The following is a 19,381-nucleotide window of genomic DNA, read 5'->3' as shown; positions in this document are numbered from 1 at the left end:
TGTAATAGCCAGTAAGATGTAGTACAATTCAAGTTTTAGATATCGATTATTGACTTTTCAGCTGGCTTTGGTACCTTGGACATGAGCTAGGACCTTAAGATTCAGCATGAAAGGAGGACTAGCAGCCGAGTTTCACGGGAGAATGTGAAAAATGTTCATATGTAGTAAAAACCTGAGACATCCGTCCGTTTTCGTCATTTGTTATCGAATCTACTTAAAGCCAGATCGTCACATTGGGGGCTCTTCTCTCTGAAACGGTTGTACTTATCGTCTGCAAAGCTATGTCGCGTGCTCCGGTATGCGGAGACACTAAAAGCACCATAGTAGAACACAGATAAAGCTTCTAAGTTGATGTAATAGCCAGTAAGAAGTAGTACAATTCAAGTTTTAGGTATCGATTATTGACTTTTTAGCTGGCTTTGGTGCCTTGGACATGAGCTAGGACCATACGATTCTGCATGAAAGGAGGACTAGCAGCCGGTTTGCACGGGAGAATGTGAAAAGTGTTCATATGTAGTAAAAACCTGAGAAATCCGTCCGTTTTCGTCATTTGTTATCGAATCGACGTAAAGCCAGGTCGTCACATTGGCCGCTCTTCTCTCTGAAACGGTTGTACTTATCGTCTGCAAAGCTATGTCGCGTGCTGCGGTATGCGGAGACACTAAAACACCATAGTAGTACACAGATGAAGCTTCTAAGTTGATGTAATAGCCAGTGAGAGGTAGTACAACTCAAGTTTTAGGTATCGATTATTGACTTTTTAGCTGGCTTTGGTGCCTTGGACATAAGCTAGGACCTTAAGATTCTGCATGTAAGGAGGACTAGCAGCCGAGTTGCACGGGAGAATGTGAAAAGTGTTCATATGTAGTAAAAACCTGAGAAATCCGTCCGTTTTCGTCATTTGTTACCGAATCGACTTAAAGCCAGATCGTCACATTGGCCGCTCTTCTCTCTGAAAAAGTTGTACTTATCGTCTGCAAAGCTATGTCGCGTGCTGCGGTATGCGGACACACTAAAAGCACCATAGTAGAACACAGATGAAGCTTCTAAGTTGATGTAATAGCCAGTAAGAAGTAGTACAATTAAAGTTTTAGGTATTGGTTATTGACTTTTTACACTTCTTTGGTGCCTTGAACATGAGCTAGGAAATTAAGATTTTGCATGAAAGGAGGACTAGCAGCCGAGTTGCACGGGAGAATGTCAAAAGTGTTCATACGTAGTAAAAACCTGAGAAATCCGTCCGTTTTCGTCATTTGTTATCGAATCTACTTAAAGCCAGATCGTCACATTGGGGGCTCTTCTCTCTGAAATGGTTGTACTTATCGTCTGCAAAGCTATGTCGCGTGCTCCGGTATGCGGAGACACTAAAAGCACCATAGTACAACACAGATGAAGCTTCTAAGTTGATGTAATAGCCAGTAAGAAGTAGTACAATTCAAGTTTTAGGTATCGATTATTGACTTTTTAGCTGGCTTTGGTGCCTTGGACATGAGCTAGGACCTTATGATTCTGCATGAAAGGAGGGCTAGCAGCCGATTTGCACGAGAGTATGTGAAAAGTGTTCATATGTAGTAAAAAACTGAGAAGTCGGTCCGTTTTCGTCATTTGTTATCGAATCGACTTAAAGCCAGATCGTCACATTCGCCGCTATTCTCTCTGAATCGGTTGTTCTTATCGCCTGCAAAGCTATGTCACGTGCCGCGGTATGCGGAGACACTAAAATCACCACAGTAGAACAGAGATGAAGCTTCTAAGTTGATGTAATATCTAGTAAGAAGTTTTAGGTATTGAATATTGATCTTTAGCAGGCTTTGGTGCTTTGGACATGAGCTAGGACCTTAAGATTCAGCATGAAAGGAGGACTAGCAGCCGAGTTGCTCGGGAGAATGTGTAAACTGTTCATATGTAGTAAAAACCTGAGAAATCCGTCCGTTTTCGTCATTTGTTATCGAATCGACTTAAAGCCAGATCGTCACATTCCCCGCTCTTCTCTCTGAAACGGTTGTACTAATCGTCTGCAAAACTATGTCGCGTGCTGCGGTATGCGGAGGAACTAAAAGCACCGTAGTAGAACACAGATGAAGCTTCTAAGTTGATGTAATAGCCAGTAAGAAGTAGTACAATTCAAGTTTTAGGTATTGATTATGGACTTTTTAGCTGGCTTTGGTGCCTTGGACATGAGCTAGGACCTTAAGATTCTACATGAAAGGAGGACTAGCAGCCGAGTTGCACGGGAGAATGTGAAAAGTGTTCATATGTAGTAAAAACCTGAGAAATAGGTCCGTTTTCGTCATTTGTTATCGAATCACCTTAAAGCCAAATCGCCACATTGGCCGCTCTTCTCTCTGAAACGGTTGTACTTATCGATTGCAAAGCTATGTCGCGTGCTGTGGTATGCGGAGACACTAAAAGCACCATAGTAGAACACAGATGAAGCTTCTAAGTTGATGTAATATCCAGTAAGAAGTAGTACAATTCAAATTTTAGGTATCGATTATTGACATTTTAGCTGGCTTTGGTGCCTTTGACATGAGCTAGGACCTTAAGATTCAGCATGAAAGGAGGACTAGCAGCCGAGTTGCACGCGAGAATGTGAAAAGTGTTCATATGTAGTAAAAACCTGAGAAATCCGTCCGTTTTCGTCATTTGTTACCGAATCGACTTAAAGCCAGATCGTCACATTGGCCGCTCTTCTCTCTGAAACGGTTGTACTTATCGTCTGCAAAGCTATGTCGCGTGCTGCGGTATGCTGAGACACTAAAAGCACCATAGTAGAACACAGATCAAGCTTCTAAGTTGATGTAATAGCCAGTAAGAAGTGGTACAATTCAAGTTTTAGGTATTGAATATTGATCTTTAACTGGCTTTGGTGCCTTGGACATGAGCTAGGACCTTAAGATTCAGCATGAAAGGAGGAATAGCATCCGAGTTGCACGGGAGAAAGTGTAATGTGTTCATATGTAGTAAAAACCTGAGAAATCCGTCAGTTTTCGTCATTTGTTATCGAATCGACTTAAAGCCAGATCGTCACATTGGCCGCTCTTCTCTCTGAAACGGTTGTACTTATCGTCTGCAAAACTATGTCGCCTGCTGCGGTATGCGGAGAAACTAAAAGCACCGTAGTAGAACACAGATGAAGCTTCTAAGTTGATGTAATAGCCAGTAAGAAGTAGTACAATTCAAGTTTTAGGTATTGATTATGGACTTTTTAGCTGCCTTTGGTGCCTTGGACATGAGCTAGGACCTTAAGATTCTACACGACAGGAGGACTAGCAGCCGAGTTGCACGGGAGAATATGAAAAGTGTTCATATGTACTAAAAAACCTGAGAAATCGGTCCGTTTTCGTCATTTGTTATCGAATCGACTTAAAGCCAGATCGTCACATTGGCCGCTCTTCTCTCTGAAACGGTTGTACTTATCGTCTGCAAAACTATTTCGCGTGCTGCGGTATGCTGAGACACTAAAAGCACCATAGTAGAACACAGATGAAGCTTCTAATTTGATGTAATAGCCAGGAAGAAGTAGTACAATTCAATTTTAGGTATCGATTATTGAATTTTTAGCTGGCTTTGGTGCCTTGGAAATGAGGTAGGACCTTAACATTCTGCATGAAAGGAGGACTAGCAGCCGATTTACACGGGAGAATGTGAAAAGTGTTCATATGTAGTAAAAACCTGAGAAATCCGTCCGTTTTTAGCTGGCTTTGGTGCCTTGGACATGAGCTAGGACCTTATGATTCTGCACGAAAGGAGGACTAGCAGCCGAGTTGCACGGGAGAATGAGAAAAGTGTTCATATGTAGTAAAAACCTGAGAAATCCGTCCACTTTCGTCATTTGTTATCGAATCGACTTAAAGCCAGATCGTCATATTGGCCGCTCTTCTCTCTGAAACGGTTGTACTTATCGTCTGCAAAGCTATGTCGCGTGCTGCGGTATGCGGAGACACTAAAAGCATCATAGTAGAACACAGATGAAGCTTCTAAGTTGATGTAATACCCAGTAAGACGTAGTACAATTCAAGTTTTAGGTATCGATTATTGACTTTATAGCTGGCTTTGGTGCCTTGGACATGACCTAGGACCTTAAAATTGTGCATGAAAGGAGGACTAGCAGCCGAGTTTCACGGGAGAATGTGAAAAGTGTTCATATGTAGTAAAAACCTGAGAAATCCGTCCGTTTTCGTCATTTGTTATCGAATCGACTTAAAGCCAGATCGTCACATTGGCCGCTCTCCTCTCTGAATCGGTTGTACTTATCGTCTGCAAAGCTATGTCACGTGCTGCGGGATCTGGAGACACTAAAATCACCACAGTAGAACACAGATGAAGCTTCTAAGTTGATGTAATAACCAGTAAGAAGTAGTCCAATTCAAGTTTTAGGTATCGGTTATTGACTTTTTAGCTGGCTTTGGTGCCTTGGACATGAGCTAGGACCTTAACATTCTGTATGAAAGGAGGACTAGCAGCCGAGTTGCACGGGAGAATGTGAAAAGTGTTCATATGTAGCAAAAACCTGAGAAATCCGTCCGTTTTCGTCATTTGTTATCGAATCGACTTAAAGCCAGATCGTCACATTTTCCGCTCTTCTCTCTGAAACGGTTGTACTTATCGTCTGCAAAGCTATGTCGCGTGCTGCGATTTGCGGAGACACTAAAAGCACCATAGTAGAACACAGATGAAGCTTCTAAGTTGATGGAATAGCCAGTAAGATGTAGTACAATTCAAGTTTTAGGTATCGATTATTGACTTTTTAGCTGGCTTTGGTGCCTTGGACATGAGCTAGGACCTTAAGATTCTGCATGAAAGGAGGACTAGCAGCCGAGTTGCACGGGAGAATGTGAAAAGTGTTCAAATGTAGTTAAAACTTGAGAAATCCGTCCGTTTTCGTCATCTGTTATCGAATCGACTTAAAGCCAGATCGTCACATTGGCCGCTCTTCTCTCTGAAACGCTTGTACTTATCGTATGCTAAGCTATGTCGCGTGCTGCGGTATGCGGAGACACTAAAAGCACAATAGTAGAACACAGATGAATCTGCTAAGTTGATGTAATACCCAGTAAGAAGTAGTACAATTCAAGTTTTAGGTATCGATTATTTACTTTTTAGCTGGCTTTGGTGTCTTGGACATGAGCTAGGACCTCAAGATTCTGCATGAAAGGAGGACTAGCAGCCGAGTTGCACGGGAGAATGTGAAAAGTGTTCATATGTAGTAAAAACCTGAGAAATCCGTCCGTTTTCGTCATTTGTTATCGAATCGACATAAAGCCAGAACGTCACATTGGCCACTCTTCTCTCTGAAACTTTTGTACTTATCGTCTGCAAAGCTATGTCGCGTGCTGCGGTATGCTGAGACACTAAAGGCACCATAGTAGAACACAGATCAAGCTTCTAAGTTGATGTAATAGCCAGTAAGAAGTAGAACAATTCAAGTTTTAGGTACTGAATATTGATCTTTAGCTGGCTTTGGTGCCTTGGACATGAGCTAGGACCTTACGATTCAGCATGAAAGGAGGACTAGCAGCCGAGTTGCACGGGTGAATGTGAAAAGTGTTCATATGTAGTAAAAACCTGAGAAATCCGTCCGTTTTCGTCATTTGTTATCGAATCGACTTAAAGCCAGATCGTCACATTGGCCGCTCTTCTCTCTGAAACGGTTGTACTTTTCGTCTGCAAAACTATGTCGCGTGCTGCGGCATGCGGAGAATCTAAAAGCACCGTAGTAGAACAAAGATGAAGCTTCTAAGCTGATGTAATAGCCAGTAAGAAGTAGTACAATTCAAGTTTTAGGTATTGATTATTGACTTTTTAGCTGGCTTTGGTGCGTTGGACATGGGCTAGGACTTTAAGATTCTGCATGAAAGGAGGACTAGCAGCAGAGTTGCAAGGGAGAATGTGAAAAGTGTTCATATGTAGTAAAAACCTGAGAAATCGGTCCGTTTTCGTCATTTGTTATCGAATCGACTTAAAGCCAGATCGTCACATTGGCCGCTCTACTCTCTGAAACGGTTGTACGTATCGTCTGCGAAGCTATGTCGCGTGCTGCGGTATGCGGAGACACTACAATCACCATAGTAGAACACAGATGAAGCTTCTAAGTTGATGTAATAGCCAGTAAGAAGTAGTACAACTCAAGTTTTAGGTATCGATTATTGACTTTTTAGCTGGCTTTGGTGCCTTGGACATGAGCTAGGACCATAAGATTCTGCTTGAAAGGAGGAATAGCAGCCGAGTTGCAGGGGAGAATGTGAAAAGTGTTCATATGTAGTAAAAACCTGAGAAATCCGTCTGTTTTCGTCATTTGTTATCGAATCGACTTAGAGCCAGATCGTCACATTGGCCGCTCTGCTCTCGGAAACGGTTGTACTTATCGTCTGCAAAGCTATGTCGCGTGTTGCCATAGGCGGAAACAGGAAATCACCATAGTAGAACACACATGAAGCTTCTAAGTTGATGTAATAGCCAGTAAGAAGTAGTACAATTCAAGTTTTAGGTATCGATTATTGACTTTTTAGCTGGCTTTGGTGCTTTGGACATGAGCTAGGACTTTAAGATTCTGCAAAAAAGGAGGACTAGCAGCCGAGTTGCACGGGAGAATGTGAAAAGTGTTCATATGTAGTAAAAACCTGAGACATCCGTCCGTTTTCGTCATTTGTTATCGAATCGACTTAAAGCCAGATCGTCACATTGGCCGCTCTTCTCTCTGAAACGGTTGTACTTATCGTCTGCAAAGCTATGTCGCGTGCTGCGGTATACGGAGACACTAAAAGCACCATAGTAGAACACAGATGAAGCTTCTAAGTTGATGTAATAGCCAGTAAGAAGTAGTACAATTCAAGTTTTAGGTATCGATTATTGACTTTTAAGCTGGCTTTGGTGCCTTGGACATGAGCTAGGACCTTACGATTCTGCATGAAAGGAGGACTAGTAGCCGAGTTGCACGGGAGAATGTGAAAAGTGTTCATATGTAATAAAAACCTTAAAAATCCGTCCGTTTTCGTCATTTGTTATCGAATCGACTTAAAGCCAGATCGTCACATTGGCCGCTCTTCTCTCTGAAACGGTTGTACTTATCGTCTGCAAAGCTATGTCGCGTGCTGCGGTATGCAGAGACACTAAAAGCAGCATAGTAGAACACAGATGAAGCTTCTAAGTTGATGTAATAGCCAGTAAGAAGTAGTACAATTCATGTTTTAGGTATCGATTATTGACTTTTTACTGGCTTTGGTGCCTTGGACATGAGCTAGGACCTTAAGACTCTGCATGAAAGGAGGACTAGCAGCCGAGTTGCACGGGAGAATGTGAAAAGTGTTCATATGTAGTAAAAACCTGAGAAATCCGTCCGTTTCCGTCATTTGTTATCGAATCGACTTAAAGCCAGGTCGTCACATTGGCCGCTCTTCTCTCTGAAACGGTTGTACTTATCGTCTGCAAAGCTATGTCGCGTGCTGCGGTATGCGGAGACACTAAAATCACCATAGTAGAACACTGATGAAGCATCTAAGTTGATGTAATAGCCAGTAAGAAGTAATCCAATTCAAGTTTTAGCTATAGATTATTGACTTTTTAGCTGGCTTTGGTGACTTGGACATGGGCTAGGACCTTAAGATTCTGCATGAAAGGAGGACTAGCAGCCGAGTTGCACGGGTGAATGTGAAAAGTGTTCATATGTAGTAAAAACCTGAGAAATCCGTCCGTTTTCGTCATTTGTTATCGAATCGACTTAAAGCCAGATCGTCACATTGGCCGCTCCACTCTCTGAAACGGTTGTACGTATCGTCTGCAAAGCTATGTCGCGTGCTGCGGTATGCGGAGACACTACAATCACCATAGTAGAACACAGATGAAGCTTCTAAGTTGATGTAATAGCCAGTAAGAAGTAGTACAACTCAAGTTTTAGGTATCGATTATTGACTTTTTAGCTGGCTTTGGTGCCTTGGACATGAGCTAGGACCATAAGATTCTGCATGAAAGGTGGACTAGCAGCCGAGTTGCAGGGGAGAATGTGAAAAGTGTTCATATGTAGTAAAAACCTGAGAAATCCGTTTGTTTTCGTCATTTGTTATCGAATCGACTTAAAGCCAGATCGTCACATTGGCCGCTCTGCTCTCGGAAACGGTTGTACTTATCGTCTGCAAAGCTATGTCGCGTGTTGCCATAGGCGGAAACAGGAAAAGCACCATAGTAGAACACACATGAAGCTTCTAAGTTGATGTAATAGCCACTAAGAAGTAGTACAATTCAAGTTTTAGGTATCGATTATTGACTTTTTAGCTGGCTTTGGTGCTTTGGACATGAGCTAGGACTTTAAGATTCTGCATAAAAGGAGGACTAGCAGCCCAGTTGCACGGGAGAACGTGAAAAGTGTTCATATGTAGTAAAAACCTGAGACATACGTCCGTTTTCGTCAGTTGTTATGGAATCGACTTAAAGCCAGATCGTCACATTGGCTGCTCTTCTCTCTGAAACGGTTGTACTTATCGTCTGCAAAGCTATGTCGCGTGCTGCGGTATGCGGAGACACTAAAAGCACCATAGTAGAACACAGATGAAGCTTCTAAGTTGATGTAATAGCCAGTAAGAAGTAGTACAATTCAAGTTTTAGGTATCGATTATTGACTTTTTAGCTGGCTTTGGTGCCTTGGACATGAGCTAGGACCTTACGATTCTGCATGAAAGGAGGACTAGCAGCCGAGTTGCACGGGAGAATGTGAAAAGTGTTCATATGTAAAAAAAACCTTAAAAATCCGTCCGTTTTCGTCATTTGTTATCGAATCGACTTAAAGCCAGATCGTCACATTGGCCGCTCTTCTCTCTGAAACGGTTGTACTTATCGTCTGCAAAGCTATGTCGCGTGCTGCGGTATGCAGAGACACTAAAAGCACCATAGTAGAACACAGATGAAGCTTCTAAGTTGATGTAATAGCCAGTAAGAAGTAGTACAATTCATGTTTTAGGTATCGATTATTGACTTTTTAGCTGGCTTTGGTGCCTTGGACATGAGCTAGGACCTTAAGACTCTGCATGAAAGGAGGACTAGCAGCCGAGTTGCACGGGAGAAAGTGAAAAGTGTTCATATGTAGTAAAAACCTGAGAAATCCGTCCGTTTCCGTCATTTGTTATCGAATCGACTTAAAGCCAGGTCGTCACATTGGCCGCTCTTCTCTCTGAAACGGTTGTACTTATCGTCTGCAAAGCTATGTCGCGTGCTGCGGTATGCGGAGACACTAAAATCACCATAGTAGAACACTGATGAAGCATCTAAGTTGATGTAATAGCCAGTAAGAAGTAATCCAATTCAAGTTTTAGCTATAGATTATTGACTTTTTAGCTGGCTTTGGTGACTTGGACATGGGCTAGGACCTTAAGATTCTGCATGAAAGGAGGACTAGCAGCCGAGTTGCACGGGTGAATGTGAAAAGTGTTCATATGTAGTAAAAACCTGAGAAATCCGTCCGTTTTCGTCATTTGTTATCGAATCGACTTAAAGCCAGATCGTCACATTGGCCGCTCTACTCTCTGAAACGGTTGTACGTATCGTCTGCAAAGCTATGTCGCTTGCTGCGGTATGCGGAGACACTACAATCACCATAGTAGAACACAGATGAAGCTTCTAAGTTGATGTAATAGCCAGTAAGAAGTAGTACAACTCAAGTTTTAGGTATCGATTATTGACTTTTTAGCTGGCTTTGGTGCCTTGGACATGAGCTAGGACCATAAGATTCTGCATGAAAGGTGGACTAGCAGCCGAGTTGCAGGGGAGAATGTAAAAGTGTTCATATGTAGTAAAAACCTGAGAAATCCGTTTGTTTTCGTCATTTGTTATCGAATCGACTTAGAGCCAGATCGTCACATTGGCCGCTCTGCTCTCGGAAACGGTTGTACTTATCGTCTGCAAAGCTATGTCGCGTGTTGCCATAGGCGGAAACAGGAAAAGCACCATAGTAGAACACACATGAAGCTTCTAAGTTGATGTAATAGCCACTAAGAAGTAGTACAATTCAAGTTTTAGGTATCGATTATTGACTTTTTAGCTGGCTTTGGTGCTTTGGACATGAGCTAGGACTTTAAGATTCTGCATAAAAGGAGGACTAGCAGCCCAGTTGCACGGGAGAACGTGAAAAGTGTTCATATGTAGTAAAAACCTGAGACATACGTCCGTTTTCGTCATTTGTTATCGAATCGACTTAAAGCCAGATCGTCACATTGGCTGCTCTTCTCTCTGAAACGGTTGTACTTATCGTCTGCAAAGCTATGTCGCGTGCTGCGGTATGCAGAGACACTAAAAGCACCATAGTAGAACACAGATGAAGCTTCTAAGTTGATGTAATAGCCAGTAAGAAGTAGTACAATTCATGTTTTAGGTATCGATTATTGACTTTTTAGCTGGCTTTGGTGCTTTGGACATGAGCTAGGACTTTAAGATTCTGCAAAAAAGGAGGACTAGCAGCCCAGTTGCACGGGAGAATGTGAAAAGTGTTCATATGTAGTAAAAACCTGAGACATCCGTCCGTTTTCGTCATTTGTTATCGAATCGACTTAAAGCCAGATCGTCACATTGGCCGCTCTTCTCTCTGAAACGGTTGTACTTATCGTCTGCAAAGCTATGTCGCGTGCTGCGGTATACGGAGACACTAAAAGCACCATAGTAGAACACAGATGAAGCTTCTAAGTTGATGTAATAGCCAGTAAGAAGTAGTACAATTCAAGTTTTAGGTATCGATTATTGACTTTTTAGCTGGCTTTGGTGCCTTGGACATGAGCTAGGACCTTACGATTCTGCATGAAAGGAGGACTAGCAGCCGAGTTGCACGGGAGAATGTGAAAAGTGTTCATATGTAATAAAAACCTTAAAAATCCGTCCGTTTTCGTCATTTGTTATCGAATCGACTTAAAGCCAGATCGTCACATTGGCCGCTCTTCTCTCTGAAACGGTTGTACTTATCGTCTGCAAAGCTATGTCGCGTGCTGCGGTATGCAGAGACACTAAAAGCACCATAGTAGAACACAGATGAAGCTTCTAAGTTGATGTAATAGCCAGTAAGAAGTAGTACAATTCATGTTTTAGGTATCGATTATTGACTTTTTAGCTGGCTTTGGTGCCTTGGACATGAGCTAGGACCTTAAGACTCTGCATGAAAGGAGGACTAGCAGCCGAGTTGCACGGGAGAATGTGAAAAGTGTTCATATGTAGTAAAAACCTGAGAAATCCGTCCGTTTCCGTCACTTGTTATCGAATCGACTTAAAGCCAGGTCGTCACATTGGCCGCTCTTCTCTCTGAAACGGTTGTACTTATCGTCTGCAAAGCTATGTCGCGTGCTGCGGTATGCGGAGACACGAAAATCACCATAGTAGAACACTGATGAAGCATCTAAGTTGATGTAATAGCCAGTAAGAAGTAATCCAATTCAAGTTTTAGCTATAGATTATTGACTTTTTAGCTGGCTTTGGTGACTTGGACATGGGCTAGGACCTTAAGATTCTGCATGAAAGGAGGACTAGCAGCCGAGTTGCACGGGTGAATGTGAAAAGTGTTCATATGTAGTAAAAACCTGAGAAATCCGTCCGTTTTCGTCATTTGTTATCGAATCGACTTAAAGCCAGATCGTCACATTGGCCGCTCTACTCTCTGAAACGGTTGTACGTATCGTCTGCAAAGCTATGTCGCGTGCTGCGGTATGCGGAGACACTACAATCACCATAGTAGAACACAGATGAAGCTTCTAAGTTGATGTAATAGCCAGTAAGAAGTAGTACAACTCAAGTTTTAGGTATCGATTATTGACTTTTTAGCTGGCTTTGGTGCCTTGGACATGAGCTAGGACCTTACGATTCTGCATGAAAGGAGGACTAGCAGCCGAGTTGCACGGGAGAATGTGAAAAGTGTTCATATGTAATAAAAACCTTAAAAATCCGTCCGTTTTCGTCATTTGTTATCGAATCGACTTAAAGCCAGATCGTCACATTGGCCGCTCTTCTCTCTGAAACGGTTGTACTTATCGTCTGCAAAGCTATGTCGCGTGCTGCGGTATGCAGAGACACTAAAAGCACCATAGTAGAACACAGATGAAGCTTCTAAGTTGATGTAATAGCCAGTAAGAAGTAGTACAATTCATGTTTTAGGTATCGATTATTGACATTTTAGCTGGCTTTGGTGCCTTGGACATGAGCTAGGACCTTAAGACTCTGCATGAAAGGAGGACTAGCAGCCGAGTTGCACGGGAGAATGTGAAAAGTGTTCATATGTAGTAAAAACCTGAGAAATCCGTCCGTTTTCGTCATTTGTTATCGAATAGACTTAAAGCCAGATCGTCACATTGGCCGCTCTCCTCTCTGAATCGGTTGTACTTATCGTCTGCAAAGCTATGTCACGTGCTGCGGGATCTGGAGACACTAAAATCACCACAGTAGAACACAGATGAAGCTTCTAAGTTGATGTAATAACCAGTAAGAAGTAGTCCAATTCAAGTTTTAGGTATCGGTTATTGACTTTTTAGCTGGCTTTGGTGCCTTGGACATGAGCTAGGACCTTAAGATTCTGTACGAAAGGAGGACTAGCAGCCGAGTTGCACGGGAGAATGTGAAAAGTGTTCATATGTAGTAAAAACCTGAGAAATCCGTCCGTTTTCGTCATTTGTTATCGAATCGACTTAAAGCCAGATCGTCACATTGGCCGCTCTTCTCTCTGAAACGCTTGTACTTACCGTCTGCTAAGCTATGTCGCGTGCTGGGGTATGCGGAGACACTAAAAGCACAATAGTAGAACACAGATGAATCTGCTAAGTTGATGTAATAGCCAGTAAGAAGCAGTACAATTCAAGTTTTAGGTGTCGATTATTGACTTTTTAGCTGGCTTTGGTGCCTTGGACATGAGCTAGGACATTAAGATTCTGCATGAAAGGAGGACTAGCAGCCGAGTTGCACGGGAGAATGAGAAAAGTGTTCATATGTAGTAAAAACCTGAGAAATCCGTTCGCTTTCGTCATTTGTTATCGAACCTACTTAAAGCCAGATCGTCACATTGGCCGCTCTTCTCTCTGAAACGGTTGTACTTATCGTCTAAAAAGCTATGTCGCGTGCTGCGATATGCGGAGACACAAAAAGCACCATAGTAGAACAGAGATGAATCTTCTAAGTTGATGTAATAGCCAGTAAGAAGTAGTACAATTAAAGTTTTAGGTATCGGTTATTGACTTTTTACCCTTCTTTGGGCCTTGGACACGAGATAGAAACTTAAGATTTTGCATGATGGAGGACTAGCAGCCGAGTTGCACGGGAGAATGTGAAAAGTGTTCATATGTAGTAAAAACCTGAGAAATCCGTCCGTTTTCGTCATTTGTTGTCGAATCGACATAAAGCCAGAACGTCACATTGGCCACTCTTCTCTCTGAAACATTTGTACTTATCGTCTGCAAAGCTATGTCGCGTGCTGCGGTATGCTGAGACACTAAAAGCACCATAGTAGAACACAGATCAAGCTTCTAAGTTGATGTAATAGCCAGTAAGAAGTAGAACAATTCAAGTTTTAGGCATTGAATATTGATCTTTAGCTGGCTTTGGTGCCTTGGACATGAGCTAGGACCTTAAGATTCAGCATGAAAGGAGGACTAGCAGCCGAGTTGCACGGGTGAATGTGAAAAGTGTTCATATGTAGTAAAAACCTGAGAAATCCGTCCGTTTTCGTCATTTGTTATCCAATCGACTTAAAGCCAGATCGTCACATTGGCCGCTCTTCTCTCTGAAACGGTTGTACTTTTCGTCTGCAAAACTATGTCGCGTGCTGCGGCATGCGGAGAATCTAAAAGCACCGTAGTAGAACAAAGACGAAGCTTCTAAGCTGATGTAATAGCCAGTAAGAAGTAGTACAATTCAAGTTTTAGGTATTGATTATTGACTTTTTAGCTGGCTTTGGTGCCTTGGACATGGGCTAGGACCTTAAGATTCTGCATGAAAGGAGGACTAGCAGCCGATTTGCACGGGAGAATGCGAAAAGTGTTTATATGTAGTAAAAACCTGAGAAATCGGTCCGTTATCGTCATTTGTTATCGAATCGACTTAAAGCCAGATCGTCACATTGGCCGCTCTACTCTCTGAAACGGTTGTACGTATCGTCTGCAAAGCTATGTCGCGTGCTGCGGTATGCGGAGACACTACAATCACCATAGTAGAACACAGATGAAGCTTCTAAGTTGATGTAATAGCCAGTAAGAAGTAGTACAACTCAAGTTTTAGGTATCGATTATTGACTTTTTAGCTGGCTTTGGTGCCTTGGACATGAGCTAGGACCATAAGATTCTGCATGAAAGGAGGACTAGCAGCCGAGTTGCAGGGGAGAATGTGAAAAGTGTTCATATGTAGTATAAACCTGAGAAATCCGTCTGTTTTCGTCATTTGTTATCGAATCGACTTAAAGCCAGATCGTTACATTGGCCGCTCTGCTCTCGGAAACGGTTGTACTTATCGTCTGCAAAGCTATGTCGCGTGTTGCCATAGTCGGAAACAGGAAAAGCACCATAGTAGAACACACATGAAGCTTCTAAGTTGATGTAATAGCCAGTAAGAAGTAGTACAATTCAAGTTTTAGGTATCGATTATTGACTTTTTAGCTGGCTTTGGTGCTTTGGACATTAGCTAGGACTTTAAGATTCTGCATGAAAGGAGGACTAGCAGCCCAGTTGCACGGGAGAATGTGAAAAGTGTTCATATGTAGTAAATACCTGAGACATCCGTCCGTTTTCGTCATTTGTTATCGAATCGACTTAAAGCCAGATCGTCACATTGGCCGCTCTTCTCTCTGAATCCGTTGTACTTATCGTCTGCAAAGCTATGTCGCGTGCTGCGGTATGCGGAGACACTAAAAGCACCATAGTAAACACAGATGAAGCTTCTAAGTTGATGTAATAGCCAGTAAGAAGTAGTACAATTCAAGTTTTAGGTATCGATTATTGACTTTTTAGCTGGCTTTGGTGCCTTGGACATGAGCTAGGACCTTACGATTCTGCATGAAAGGAGGACTAGCAGCCGAGTTGCACGGGAGAATGTGAAAAGTGTTCATATGTAATAAAAACCTTAAAAATCCGTCCGTTTTCGTCATTTGTTATCGAATCGACTTAAAGCCAGATCGTCACATTGGCCGCTCTTCTCTGTGTAACGGTTGTACTTATCGTCTGCAAAGCTATGTCGCGTGCTGCGGTATGCAGAGACACTAAAAGCACCATAGTAGAACACAGATGAAGCTTCTAAGTTGATGTAATAGCCAGTAAGAAGTAGTACAATTCATGTTTTAGGTATCGATTATTGACTTTTTAGCTGGCTTTGGTGCCTTGGACATGAGCTAGGACCTTAAGACTCTGCATGAAAGGAGGACTAGCAGCCGAGTTGCACGGGAGAATGTGAAAAGTGTTCATATGTAGTAAAAACCTGAGAAATCCGTCCGTTTCCGTCATTTGTTATCGAATCGACTTAAAGCCAGGTCGTCACATTGGCCGCTCTTCTCTCTGAAACGGTTGTACTTATCGTCTGCAAAGCTATGTCGCGTGCTGCGGTATGCGGAGACACTAAAATCACCATAGTAGAACACAGATGAAGCATCTAAGTTGATGTAATAGCCAGTAAGAAGTAATCCAATTCAAGTTTTAGCTATCGATTATTGACTTTATAGCTGGCTTTGGTGACTTGGACATGGGCTAGGACCTTAAGATTCTGCATGAAAGGAGGACTAGCAGCCGAGTTGCATGGGAGAATGTTAAAAGTGTTCATATGCAGTAAAAACCTGAGACATCCGTCTGTTTTCGTCATTTGTTATCGAATCGAATTAAAGCCAGATCGTCACATTGGCCGCTCTTCTCACTGAAACGGTTGTACTTATCGTCTGCAAAGCTATGTCGCGTGCTGCGGTATGCGGACACACTAAAAGCACAATAGTAGAACACAGATGGAGCTTCTAAGTTGATGTAATAGCCAGTAAGAAGTAGTACAATTCAAGTTTTAGGAATCGATTATTGACTTTTTAGCTGGCTTTGGTGCCTTGGACATGAGCTAGGATCTTACGATTCTGCATGAAAGGAGGACTAGCAGCCGAGTTGCACGGGAGAATGTGAAAAGTGTTCATATGTAATAAAAACCTTAAAAATCCGTCCGTTTTCGTCATTTGTTATCGAATCGACTTAAAGCCAGATCGTCACATTGGCCGCTCTTCTCTCTGAAACGGTTGTACTTATCGTCTGCAAAGCTATGTCGCGTGCTGCGGTATGCAGAGACACTAAAAGCACCATAGTAGAACACAGATGAAGCTTCTAAGTTGATGTAATAGCCAGTAAGAAGTAGTACAATTCATGTTTTAGGTATCGATTATTGACTTTTGAGCTGGCTTTGGTGCCTTGGACATGAGCTAGGACCTTAAGACTCTGCATGAAAGGAGGACTAGCAGCCGAGTTGCACGGGAGAATGTGAAAAGTGTTCATATGTAGTAAAAACCTGAGAAATCCGTCCGTTTCCGTCATTTGTTATCGAATCGACTTAAAGCCAGGTCGTCACATTGGCCGCTCTTCTCTCTGAAACGGTTGTACTTATCGTCTGCAAAGCTATGTCGCGTGCTGCGGTATGCGGAGACACTAAAATCACCATAGTAGAACACAGATGAAGCATCTAAGTTGATGTAATAGCCAGTAAGAAGTAATCCAATTCAAGTTTTAGCTATCGATTATTGACTTTTTAGCTGGCTTTGGTGACTTGGACATGGGCTAGGACCTTAAGATTCTGCATGAAAGGAGGACTAGCAGCCGAGTTGCATGGGAGAATGTTAAAAGTGTTCATATGCAGTAAAATCCTGAGACATCCGTCCGTTTTCGTCATTTGTTATCGAATCGAATTAAAGCCAGATCGTCACATTGGCCGCTCTTCTCACTGAAACGGTTGTACTTATCGTCTGCAAAGCTATGTCGCGTGTTGCCGTAGGCGGAAACAGGAAAAGCACCATAGTAGAACACAGATGAAGCTTCTAAGTTGATGTAATAGCCAGTAGGAAGTAGTACAATTCAAGTTTTAGGTATCGATTATTGACTTTTTAGCTGGATTTGGTGCCTTGGACATGAGCTAGGACTTTAAGATTCTGCATAAAAGGAGGACTAGCCGCCCAGTTGCACGGGAGAATGTGAAAAGTGTTCATATGTAGTAAAAACCTAGATATCCGTCCGTTTTCGTCATTTGTTATCGAATCGACTTAAAGCCAGATCGTCACATTGGCCGCTCTTCTCTCTGAAACGGTTGTACTTATCGTCTGCAAAGCTATGTCGCGTGCTGCGGTATGCAGAGACACTAAAAGCACCATAGTAGAACACAGATGAAGCTTCTAAGTTGATGTAATAGCCAGTAAGAAGTAGTACAATTCATGTTTTAGGTATCGATTATTGACTTTTGAGCTGGCTTTGGTGCCTTGGACATGAGCTAGGACCTTAAGACTCTGCATGAAAGGAGGACTAGCAGCCGAGTTGCACGGGAGAATGTGAAAAGTGTTCATATGTAGTAAAAACCTGAGAAATCCGTCCGTTTCCGTCATTTGTTATCGAATCGACTTAAAGCCAGGTCGTCACATTGGCCGCTCTTCTCTCTGAAACGGTTGTACTTATCGTCTGCAAAGCTATGTCGCGTGCTGCGGTATGCAGAGACACTAAAAGCACCATAGTAGAACACAGATGAAGCTTCTAAGTTGATGTAATAGCCAGTAAGAAGTAGTACAATTCATGTTTTAGGTATCGATTATTGACTTTTGAGCTGGCTTTGGTGCCTTGGACATGAGCTAGGACCTTAAGACTCTGCATGAAAGGAGGACTAGCAGCCGAGTTGCACGGGAGAATGTGAAAAGTGTTCATATGTAGTAAAAACCTGAGAAATCCGTCCGTTTCCGTCATTTGTTATCGAATCGACTTAAAGCCAGGTCGTCACATTGGCCGCTCTTCTCTCTGAAACGGTTGTACTTATCGTCTGCAAAGCTATGTCGCGTGCTGCGGTATGCGGAGACACTAAAATCACCATAGTAGAACACAGATGAAGCATCTAAGTTGATGTAATAGCCAGTAAGAAGTAATCCAATTCAAGTTTTAGCTATCGATTATTGACTTTTTAGCTGGCTTTGGTGACTTGGACATGGGCTAGGACCTTAAGATTCTGCATGAAAGGAGGACTAGCAGCCGAGTTGCATGGGAGAATGTTAAAAGTGTTCATATGCAGTAAAATCCTGAGACATCCGTCCGTTTTCGTCATTTGTTATCGAATCGAATTAAAGCCAGATCGTCACATTGGCCGCTCTTCTCACTGAAACGGTTGTACTTATCGTCTGCAAAGCTATGTCGCGTGTTGCCGTAGGCGGAAACAGGAAAAGCACCATAGTAGAACACAGATGAAGCTTCTAAGTTGATGTAATAGCCAGTAGGAAGTAGTACAATTCAAGTTTTAGGTATCGATTATTGACTTTTTAGCTGGATTTGGTGCCTTGGACATGAGCTAGGACTTTAAGATTCTGCATAAAAGGAGGACTAGCCGCCCAGTTGCACGGGAGAATGTGAAAAGTGTTCATATGTAGTAAAAACCTAGAAATCCGTCCGTTTTCGTCATTTGTTATCGAATCGACTTAAAGCCAGATCGTCACATTGGCCGCTCTTCTCTCTGAAACGGTTGTACTTATCGTCTGCAAAGCTATGTCGCGTGCTGCGGTATGCAGAGACACTAAAAGCACCATAGTAGAACACAGATGAAGCTTCTAAGTTGATGTAATAGCCAGTAAGAAGTAGTACAATTCATGTTTTAGGTATCGATTATTGACTTTTGAGCTGGCTTTGGTGCCTTGGACATGAGCTAGGACCTTAAGACTCTGCATGAAAGGAGGACTAGCAGCCGAGTTGCACGGGAGAATGTGAAAAGTGTTCATATGTAGTAAAAACCTGAGAAATCCGTCCGTTTCCGTCATTTGTTATCGAATCGACTTAAAGCCAGGTCGTCACATTGGCCGCTCTTCTCTCTGAAACGGTTGTACTTATCGTCTGCAAAGCTATGTCGCGTGCTGCGGTATGCGGAGACACTAAAATCACCATAGTAGAACACAGATGAAGCATCTAAGTTGATGTAATAGCCAGTAAGAAGTAATCCAATTCAAGTTTTAGCTATCGATTATTGACTTTTTAGCTGGCTTTGGTGACTTGGACATGGGCTAGGACCTTAAGATTCTGCATGAAAGGAGGACTAGCAGCCGAGTTGCATGGGAGAATGTTAAAAGTGTTCATATGCAGTAAAATCCTGAGACATCCGTCCGTTTTCGTCATTTGTTATCGAATCGAATTAAAGCCAGATCGTCACATTGGCCGCTCTTCTCACTGAAACGGTTGTACTT

The sequence above is a fragment of the Schistocerca gregaria genome, unplaced genomic scaffold, assembly GCF_023897955.1.
Source record: "Schistocerca gregaria isolate iqSchGreg1 unplaced genomic scaffold, iqSchGreg1.2 ptg000317l, whole genome shotgun sequence".
NCBI classification, from domain to species: domain Eukaryota; kingdom Metazoa; phylum Arthropoda; class Insecta; order Orthoptera; family Acrididae; genus Schistocerca; species Schistocerca gregaria.
Note: the sequence above shows the minus strand (reverse complement) of the source record.